Below are 11,178 nucleotides of genomic sequence, written 5' to 3'. Positions count from 1 at the left end.
GGAAAAAAAGTGATCCGGGTAACTACAGGCCTGTTAGTTCGACATCTGTAGTATGCAAGGTCTTGGAAAAAATTTTGAAGGAGAAAGTAGTTAAGGACATTGAGGTCAATGGTAAATGGGACAAAATACAACATGGTTTTACTAAAGGTAGATCGTGCCAAACCAACCTGATCTCCCTCTTTGAGACAGAAACAGATTTTTTTAGACAAAGGAAACGCAGTGGATCTAATTGACCTAGATTTCAATAAGACATTTGATACGGTGCCACATGGGGAATTATTAGTTAAAATGGAAAAGATGGGGATGAATATGAAAATTGGAAGGTGGATAAGGAAGTGCTTAAAGGGGAGACTACAGTCGGTCATAGTGAAAGGCAAACTGTCAAGCTGGAGGGAGGTTACCAGTGGAGTTCCTCAGGGATCTGTTTGGGGACCAATCTTATTTAATCTTTTTATTACTGACCTTGGCACAAAAAGTGGGAGTGTACTAATAAAGTTTGTGGATGACACAATGCTGGGACGTATTGCCAAGTCAAAGAAGGACCAGGATATCATACAGGAAGATGTGGATGACCTTGTAACCTGGAGTAATAGTAATAGAATGAAATTTAATAGTGAGAAGCGTACGGTCATGCAATTAGGGATTAATAAGAAGAATTTTAGTTATAAGCTGGAGACATATCAATTGGAAGTAAGAGAGGAGGAGAAGGACCTTGGAGTATTGATTGACCGCAGGATAGCTATGGGCCGGCCAATGTGATATCGCCATGAAAAAAGCTAATGTGGTCTTGGGATGCATCAGGCAAGGTATTTCCAGTAGAAATGAGGGGAAGGTTTGGTAAAAAATCCTCACCAATTTGCATAGGTGACCACAGACATAAACCCTTGGATCTTAGAACAATGAAAAAGCATTCAGTTTTCATACAAGAAGACTTTTAATAGAAATAAATGAATCGACTCTGTAAAATCAGGATGGTAGATACCTTAGAATCATAGAATCATAGAATATCAGGGTGGAAGGGACCTCAGGAGGTCATCTAGTCCAACCCCCTGCTCAAAGCAGGACCAATCCCCAATTAAATCATCCCAGCCAGGGCTTTGTCAAGCCTGACCTTAAAAACGTCTAAGGAAGGAGATTCTACCACCTCCCTAGGTACCGCATTCCAGTGTTTCACCACCCTCCTAGTGAAAAAGTTTTTCCTAATATCGAACCTAAACCTCCCCACTGCAATTTGAGACCATTACTCCTTGTCCTGTTATCTTCTACCACTGAGAATAGTCTAGAACCATCCTCTTTGGAACCACCTCTCAGGTAGTTGAAAGCAGCTATCAAATCCCCCCTCATTCTTCTCTTCTGCAGACTAAACAATCCCAGTTCCCTCAGCCTCTCCTCATAAGTCATGTGTTCCAGACCCCTGATCATTTTTGTTGCCCTTCGCTGGACTCTCTCCAATTTATCCACATCCTTCTTGTAGTGTGGGGCCCAAAACTGGACACAGTACTCCAGATGAGGCCTCACCAATGTCGAATAGAGGGGAACGATCATGTCCCTCGATCTGCTCGCTATGCCCCTACTTATACATCCCAAAATGCCATTGGCCTTCTTGGCAACAAGGGCACACTGCTGACTCATATCCAGCTTCTCGTCCACTGTCAGCCCTAGGTCCTTTTCCGCAGAACTGCTGCCTAAGCATTCGGTCCCTAGTCTGTAGCTGTGCATTGGGTTCTTCCGTCCTAAGTGCAGGACCCTGCACTTATCCTTATTGAACCTCATCAGGTTTCTTTTGGCCCAATCCTCCAATTGGGAGGTCCCTCTGTATCCTATCTCTGCCCTCCAACGTATCTACCACTCCTCCCAGTTTAGTATCATCCTCAAATTTGCTGAGAGTGCAATCCACACCATCCTCCAGATAATTTATGAAGATATTGAACAAAACCGGCCCCAGGACCGACCCCTGGGGCACTCCATTTGACACCGGCTGCCAACTAGAGATGGAGCCATTGATCACTACCCGTTGAGCCCGACAATCTAGCCCACTTTCTACCCACCTTATAGTGCATTCATCCAGCCCATACTTCTTTAACTTGCTGACAAGACTACTGTGGGAGACCGTGTCAAAAGCTTTGCTAAAGTCAAGAAACAATACATCCACTGCTTTCCCTTCATCCACAGAACCAGTAATCTCATCATAGAAGGCGATTAGATTAGTCAGGCATGACCTTCCCTTGGTGAATCCATGCTGACTGTTCCTGATCACTTTCCTCCCATGTAAGTGCTTCAGGATTGATTCCTTGAGGACCTTCTCCATGATTTTTCTGGGGACTGAGGTGAGGCTGACTGGCCTGTAGTTCCCAGGATCCTCCTTCTTCCCTTTTTTAAAGATGGGCACTACATTAGGCTTTTTCCAGTCATCCAGGACTTCCCCCGATCGCCATGAGTTTTCAAAGATAATGGCCAATGGCTCTGCAATCACAGCCGCCAACTCCTTTAGCACTCTCGGATGCAACTCGTCCGGCCTCATGGTCTTGTGCACATCTAGCTTTTCTAAATAGTCCCGAACCACTTCTTTCTCCACAGAGGGCTGGCCACCTACTCCCTATGCTGTGTTGCCCAGCGCAGCAGTCTGGGAGCTGACCTTGTTCGTGAAGACAGAGGCAAAAAAAGCATTGAGTACATTAGCTTTTTCCACATCCTCTGTCACTAGGTTGCCTCCCTCATTCAGTAAGGAGCCCACACTTTCCTTGACTTTCTTCTTGTTGCTAACATACCTGAAGAAACCCTTCTTCTTACTCTTAACATCTCTTGCTAGCTGCAGCTCCAGGTGCGATTTGGCCCTCCTGATTTCATTCCTACATGTCCGAGCAACAGTTTTATACTCTTCCCTGGTCATTTGTCCTATATTCCACTTCTTGTAAGCTTCTTTTTTATGTTTAAGATCCGCAAGGATTTCACTGTTAAGCCAAGCTGGTCGCCTGCCATATTTACTCTTCTTTCTTTGCCCCCACCCTTCCTTCAGTGTCAGGTGAGCATTACCTCATCAGTCCCCAACTGCCCAAATGAAGGAGGTGATTCCCTCCAGGGTCTAACAGATTCTTTTGTTGCTGCCTAAGCCAGTGTCCATTGTTCCTGTGAGGCTGGGCTGGGTTTGTCCCATCCATCCCCTGATGAGGTGTGACCTGCCTCTCTGTTCTTGGAGAGCTTTTGCATGGGCTTGCGTTAAGCCATGAGGATACATTTTCAGCCTCCTAACTATATACATAAAATTATATCCTATAACTTTACTGTAACAATTACAATAACATCACTATACCAGCCATGCTCAGTGCATCATGAGCCTTCCAAAGATATCCAAGATGACAAACTTTCAATTGGATGCCACACAATCATTTTATAAAGATGAACATGGGGGTGTAGGGTGTTCCCTCGAGGTACAGCGCATCAGACCTCCCCTCTTAGTTTACTAAAGGAGGGTTGGTCACTGACTATCTTGAAGGCAGTTTCTGGTTATAGTTCTCTTGGCATCCAGCCATAAGGCCATGAGGCGGAGTGCCTCAGTTTCCCCATTCACACACAGCAAACCAGGTTTTTTTTATGGTTTGTCTGCTGTGATAAACTTTAAACCGGTTTACAGGTATTAATGGAAAAGTAGCATCATCATAAGGTGTAACATCCGTGTCGAAATTCTTAGCCTCAAAACTTAACATTAATACCAAAATTTATCACCACAGATGGGTGTTTACAAGTATCTTTAGGATACCATGCCCTCCATTCCGATAGTGTAGTTTGAGGTTAGTTTGTTTGTTACCCTTGGTGTCCTTTGATTCTATCCCATGTAACCAGTCACTGGCTTTTCTTTCCCTCCAGCGTTCCCCTCTGTGTGGGCTCTTAATTTACGCATGTTTCTGGTATTTTGATATCTCAGGATCTGGCAAGATAAGGCCCAAGGGGGGGTCCTGCACATTGGCTGGCCCTGTGGGGAGCAGTCTCCCAACCCCAGGACTGTACATATGTAGGAAATGCAGCTCCCCTTTAGGGGTTACCCTGTGTTTCCCCCTCCCAGCACTGAGTCCTCCCCTGCCCTCTAGAGGGCTGTGATCCATGCTCTCTGGGCTAGGGGTGTTTAACCTTTGATCGGATTCACCCTTTCCCAGCAGCTTTCCCGTAACTGCTCTCTGTGTCTCACCAGCCCGGGGGAAAGCCCCCCGCCCCCATGAGTTGGGTCTTTTGTATTCTGGCAGACGACCACCTAGCAATTTCCTGGTCTCAACTCCTCTGCTGTGACAGGTGTTGGAGCTGCATCTTGATATAAAGAGACACATTTACTTTCCAAAAATTTATCAGACATAGAGTCCTGAAAAAATTGGGACCTGGATTGGGGTACCCTCTGTCACCCCTTTCTCTGTCCCTGAGAAGGCAGCTGTGTGACTGCTCCCCTCCAGGAAGTCAGTTATACAGTTCCTTCTCAAAACCTGGGTCACAGGCAGCATGCCTGGGTGCACAATGCTGACCCAGCCATCCTCCTAGTGTTCTGGCCCAAGTGACTCATGAGGAGACATTCCTGTACCCCCACTATTCCTTCCCCAGTTTCCTCCTCTGGGCCCCCTCCTTCAGCTGCAGAACTCTGCCAGCTAACAACTGGGAACATTTCCTTAATCACTGACAACACCTCCCCTGCACCCAGGGCATGTTGCCTTCTGATGGAAGGAGCTAGTCTGAGCCCTTCCAATACTTGGAAGCACCCCGCTTCCCTGTGTTACAGAGTCACAGGAATCCGCACCCACCTCAGTGGTTTCTGAGATTCTCTGCCCCTTCTCTGGGCTCTCCTCTGGGCTACATTGTGCTCTGATCCCTAGAGCCGCTTTTGTCTCTGGTTCAGCTGTAACCTGCTGCAGCTAAAAACCTGGACAATTCTCTCCCTGGCAGGCATTTCACCCCCATCCCTTTCTGAGGTGCTGTTGCCACCAGCTGCAGCGTAGGAGTTGGTCTCAACCACTCTCCCCCCTGGAAACACAGAGCTTCCCCCAGCTGCAGAAGAATCAAGGAGACTCTCTCCCATTCTCTCAGCACTTCCTGAGACCTTACCCTTTCCCTTGGGAGTCCCAGCAGAACACTCCCTCCTGCTGCAGGCAAATACTTTAACCTGAGCTTTCACAGAAAAAATCAATACCAAGGAGCAGGTCGAACTGGAGGTGTTCCATTATCCCCACAGTCAAAACTGCTGTGCAGATCTCTCTATCAGTGCTATAGAGGGTGGACAATTTATAAGTTTACCCTGTATAAGCTTTATACAGAGTAAAACAGATTTATTTGGTGGTTGAATTCCCTTGGGAGCTGGGTGTCTGGGTGCTGGAGATAGATGACCTGCTGAGCAGGTTTTGGTTAAAGTCTGCAGCTTTGGGGGTGTGGACGAGACCTGGATCTGTGTTGCAGCAGGCTGGCATGTCTGGCTCAACAAGGCAGGGTTCTGGAGCCCGAAACTGGCAGGGAAAATGGGCTCACAGGTAATTCCAGCACCTCAGGTGACATTCCAAAGGGGGTCTCTGTGACCAAACCTGTCATTGCCCATTCCTCCTACGATCTGCCCTAGCACTGCCCCTTCACCTGAGGCCCTGCTCCTGCAACGCCCCTTTCCATAAGGCTCCGCCCCACTCCCGAGTTCCCGCCCTTGTGTTTGCCTTCTCCTAGAGAAATATGTGTATGTAATTGCCTATTCATTTCTTTAAGTAGTGCTTGCTTCTTTTGGAGTGCTGGCGGGGGGAGGTTTCTGCTTCTTTTTTTTTTAATTTCCCACCAGAGAGCATGTAACAATGCTGGTTCTGGTGGGACCCAACTAAGAGTACCAATTCAGGACAAATTGCTTAAAGCAGGGCAGTTACAGACCAAGGCTGGGGTGTTCCCACCTCTAAGGCAAACCAAACCAGCCAGACAGAGAGGACTTTGGTTTTACCCCACTGGCTAACCACAAGTCACACAAGCAATTCCTTAAACACTCCAGTTTCCCAGTATCACCACCAGTGTCACTCATTATGGGGATGAATGGTTATGAAAACCAATACCCCAGTAAAAGACAAAAGGTTCTCCTGATCCCAAAGGACCAAGCCGCTGACCAGTCTCTAGTCAGGTCAATATATAAATCAGATCTTACCCACAAATCACACTGTTGCTAATCCTTTAGAATCTAAAATGTAAAGGTTTATTTATAAAAGGAAAACGATAGAGATGAGAGCTGGAATTGGTTAAATGGAAGCCTTCATAATGGCAAAGTTCTTGGTTCAGGCTTGTAAAGTGATAGAATAAACTGCAGGTTCAAATCAAGTTTCTGGAGTATATCCACAGCTGGGATGGGTTATTCAGTCCTTTTGTTCAGAACTTCCATTTGTAGCAAAGTCCCTCAAGAGGTATGAAGCAGGATTGAAGACGAGATAGAAGTAAGGCAGCTGCCTTTTATAGTCTTTTCCAGGTTTAAGGACACCTCTTTGTGCTTACTGTGGAAAATTACAGCAAAATGGAGTCTGAAATCACATGGGCAAGTCGTATGTCCATGCATGACTTAGTTCTTTACAGGTGGCAGCCATGGCCCACATGGTACCTTGCATGTTCCCAGGAAGACTTCTTATGTGGATTGGAATTTTCCAAGATCCATTGTCAGTTAAGTGTTTCTTGATTGGGTACTTAATTTGCACATTCCTTTCTCAAGAAGCTGACCAAATGCTTTACTAAGGCTACTTCAGAATCAAAACACATTGATTTACAAGTACATAGCCAATATGTATAACTTCAACTACAAAAATGATGCATGCAGACAGATAGCATAATCATAATCAGCTAATCATAACCTCTCCATAGATCTCTTACACAACAACTTTTATACACTATTTGATGCAAATATATAACAAGTTTCAGAGTAGCAGCCATGTTAGTCTGTATTCGCAAAAAGAAAAGGAGTACTTGTGGCACCTTAGAGACTAACCAATTTATTTGAGCATGAGATTTCGTGAACTACAGATCACTTCATCAAATGCATTCAGTGGAAAATACAGTGGGGAGATTTATATACATAGAGAACATGAAACAATGGGTGTTACCATACACACTGTAATGAGAGTGATCACTTAATGTGAGCTATTACCAGCAGGGGGGGCGGGGAACCTTTTGTAGGAAAAGCGGGGAAATAGTTTTACTTTGTGTAATGACCTATCCACTCCCAGTCTCTAGTCAAGCCTAAATTAATTGTATCCAGTTTGCAAATCCCCCCACCCCTGCTCTCCTGCTAGTAATAGCTCACCTTAAGTGATCACTCTCATTACAGTGTGTATGGTAACACCCATTGTTTCATGTTCTCTATGTATATAAATCTCCCCACTGTATTTTCCACTGAATGCATCCGATGAAGTGAGCTGTAGCTCACGAAAGCTTATGCTCAAATAAATTGGTTTGTCTCTAAGGTGCCACAAGTACTCCTTTTCTTTTTGCGAATACAGACTAACACGGCTGTTACTCTGAAACCTGTTGTTAAGTGGACACCCTTTTTGAGCTGTGTGTGGCTGTATTACTTGTAGATTTATATATTCTGTATTTTGTTACCAGAATGGAGTATTTTGTAGCTGGCTGTTACAATTTGTTTAGCTTGAATATGCTCCCTCAGACTTCCCCACAAGCCTTTCCCAGTGGCTCCCTGCCCCTCGCTCTCTGTGGAGGGAACAAGCCTCCAGAATGAGTGTCAACTGGATTTTTTTTATTTAATTACTTCTCTTTGTTAAATTATTTATTAGTGTCTTTTTAAAATTCATTGCACTGCATTTTTTTTCCTGCCACTGTCACCTGGCAGCTCAGGGACATGAGATTCTCATCCATTGCGTTTCTGCCCTCGAAAAAAAAAACAGATCACACTTCAGTATCTTTGTAAATAAAAGCAGCTTGTAAACAAACCAGCCGTCTCCTCAGTGTGCAGTTTGTGTCTCTTTGGCTTCAGTCGAAGTGTGCGCAGCACGCATGGGGTATGTGTGTGTGTATGTGCAGTGTGTGTGGTGGGCAGTGGCACTGTGTGTGTGTGTGTGTGTGCATGTGTAGTGTGGGTGGTGGGCAGTGGCACTGTGTATGTGTGTGTGGAGTATGTGTGCTCACATGGGAATTCATGGGGAACTCGCCAGCCTTGGTGTAGCATTTGAGGCGTACTCAGAGTGAATGTAGCACTGTGAAGTGTCAGGCCCAGCCTGCATGACCATGTCCTCCCTTTATCCTTGGCGCAGATACAGGCAACACTAGTGCAAGCTTTCCTCACGCTGCCCTCCACCATCATTTGTAGTGAGTAGGGGCACGCTGCAGCACACACCATACTTGATGGGTCAGCCTTGTGCATGCTGGGGTGGCCACCTCCCCATTGATGAGACCTGGTACCACCTTCTTCCTGGAGCTGCAGTCTGCCCTGCTGCCATCCCTGCCTGTGTTGCTGTTGTCTTCTCTAGCAGTTGGCTGGGAGGTGCGCACTGGCCCCATGCCATGTAGCCATGTTGTCTCGAAGGGTGAAAGCAGGAAGAATGGTGCCTTCATAGCCCGCCCCCATATTCCATAACATCATTAAGGAAATATTTCTCAATGAACAGTAAAAGATCAGAAACAGCCAGTGTCCGCATCATGCTAAGGATATTGGGATTTTCTTTAAATTTTCTAGGCCAACCCCTAACACATGTTTGAAAATAAGACCAAGGTTTCTTTACTCTCCAGAGGAAGAAGACCCCAGGTGGGACTTGAACCCACAATCTCTGGCTTTAGAAGCTAATACCATATCCATTAGGCCACTGGAGTGCTATGGCTTAACCACTGGCAGGTTGGAAGCCAAATGCCCCCTCTGTGTGCCTTACAGAAATGTCTGCATCCCCTGGCAATTGGGCAGATCGCTGACAGACCTGAGCACCACCTTTCTGCAGCCATCTTTAGAGAAGAACCCCACCCTAGAGTCACACCTCCCTCCTCCAGCACCTCCATATCTGTGGCTCTGAGTGCCAGTAGGATGATTAGGGGGGAATCTGGGGTGGGAAGGGGGGGTCAGGTCAGCCTGTAAGGAGTAACCAGGTGGGGCAGACCCAGCGGGAGGCTGTGGGCTGCTGATCGGTTGTTGGGATCCGAGCTCTAAATCAAAGCTGCACAGTGACCCGACACCCAGGGTTACAAGGCCGACATAGTGACCCCCCCCTTACTGGCCTCAGTGAACCCCAAACCCTTGTTACTCAGGGCATTTAGGAGTCTCTGTCCCTTAATAGCTTCTGGGAGCTCCCCAGCGGGCTGCAGGCATCAGCCGCCTCCTGCCCCACAGGGTAGACTCTTGGCGCTGTGCCAGCCGCCCCCTCGCTTGAAGGCACAGTGGAAGAAGTAGGAAGTCGGTGCTGGCAGAAGAGGGTTTTGATTCATCGACCTCTGTGCTATGGGCGCAGCACGGTTCCTCTGTGTCACTCTGCTGGCTTTTCTTCAGCAGCCCCAAGTGGCCCTGACTCCAAGCTAGTGCCTTGCAAGCTCTGGCATGGGCAGGGAGTGGTGCAGGGTGCTGGGCAATGGCCCTGGCAAACCAGCTGCTGGTAGGTGTCTCTGTGGTGTCATGGGTCAGTGAGTTCAGCTGTTAATGGAAAGGGGGGGGTTATGCTCCCCAGGGATGCCACTGAAGGCTCCTTGCGGGCTCCTAAAGTTCGGCTGGGAGCCTTGAAGTCCCCCTTTTGCCACCTTGAAGGTGTCCCTCTTGGACACAGTGGGTTCACCTGCTGGCTGGAAGAGTGTGGGGGCCGCGCCGCAAAAGCCCGTCTCCGAGCAGGCACGCCGGGGACTCAGGTTTAATCCAAGTGCAAAACCTTCAGCCGGGTACGTTTCGCTCCCTTACCACCGCCGCCCAAAAGACAAGGGAGAAACAGATGAGACGCGCCGGCTGAAGACGCCTCCCTCCCACTTCCTTGTTGGCTGCGCAAAGCCCTTGGCATGTCTCATGCCTCCTCAGGGAAGCACGGCCATGCTGCCCGAGCCTGAGTCCCGGCCGCAGCCTGGCCTGCCCCGGCTGACGGAGCGCAGAGCCCCCCGAGTCATTGGCAGGTTGAGTCAGGAGCTGCGGCTCTTTCCCCCGACAGCCACACAGAGCTGCCCAGAGCTGCCCAGCGTCCCGAGAGCCTCCCTCGTGTTCTCCTGCAGCAGCAGGGTGGGAAAAGGGGATGAGGAAGCATGGCTGCCTCAGGCTGGGACAGGGGCCCTCACCACACGCAGGCCTCTTGCCTTCAGCCCAGGCAGCCAGAGGTGCTGGGGAGCTCCCTGGCAGGCCCCCGCCTCAGCCACCTCTGGCCTCATGGCCTAGGCTCTTGGCGCTCTCCTGGTCGCTGCCTTGCTTGAAGGCCCAGAGCAAAAAGAAACAAGCCTAGCAGAGAATGGTTTCGATCCATCAACCTCTGGGTTATGGCCCCAGCATGCTGCCACTGCACCACTCTGCTGGGTCTGCACCCACAGCCCCCAGCCTCCAGACTAGCGCTTTGCGAGCTCAGCACTGGCAGGCAGATGTGCGGCAGCCTTGTATCTCTGTGGCGCACTGCATCAGTGTGTTCTGCTGTTAATGCAAAGGACGGTGGTTTGAGCCTGGGACGGTGGCTGAATTTCTCCCTTTTTCTGGCTGGATTCCCCTCTCTCCCAGGACCGTCAGCCATGTTCACACTCACTGCTTACTGAGCCCAGCACTTATTCTCACAGCTCTGCCAAAGCACCTCAGTCCTGTCCCTCCATGACCCTTCCAGCCGGGAGAGGACCAAAAGGATTCCCCTCTTGGGGCTAATTCCATCCCCTTGCCACAGGGCTGTTTCATCCTCCCGTGAGAAGGGAATGATGGTACTTGTATGAACAAGTGTCTTAACTCCTTCTCCCAGTTTTCAAACAAACTCTGCATATTGGGTCAGATCCTCGGCTGCTCTAAACTTGTGTCAGTGAAGTCAGTGGCGATACACCCATTTACACCAGCTGAGGATATGGCACATACCCTTTAAAGCTGTATCCCCACACCTAACCCCTAGGCAGCTGAACACAGGTAGTCTTGTCTAGTGGCCAGAACGGAGGGCAGGGAGCCACGAGCCCCGTGTGCTATTCACTGTGTGACCGCAGACAACTCCCTGCTGCTCTCTGCGTCTCAGGTTTTCCTCCTTTGCAGTGTTACCTACC

The sequence above is a fragment of the Natator depressus genome, chromosome 15, assembly GCF_965152275.1.
Source record: "Natator depressus isolate rNatDep1 chromosome 15, rNatDep2.hap1, whole genome shotgun sequence".
NCBI lineage: Eukaryota > Metazoa > Chordata > Testudines > Cheloniidae > Natator > Natator depressus.
The sequence above is the reverse complement of the archived record's forward strand: the minus strand, read 5'-3'. Positions refer to the sequence as shown.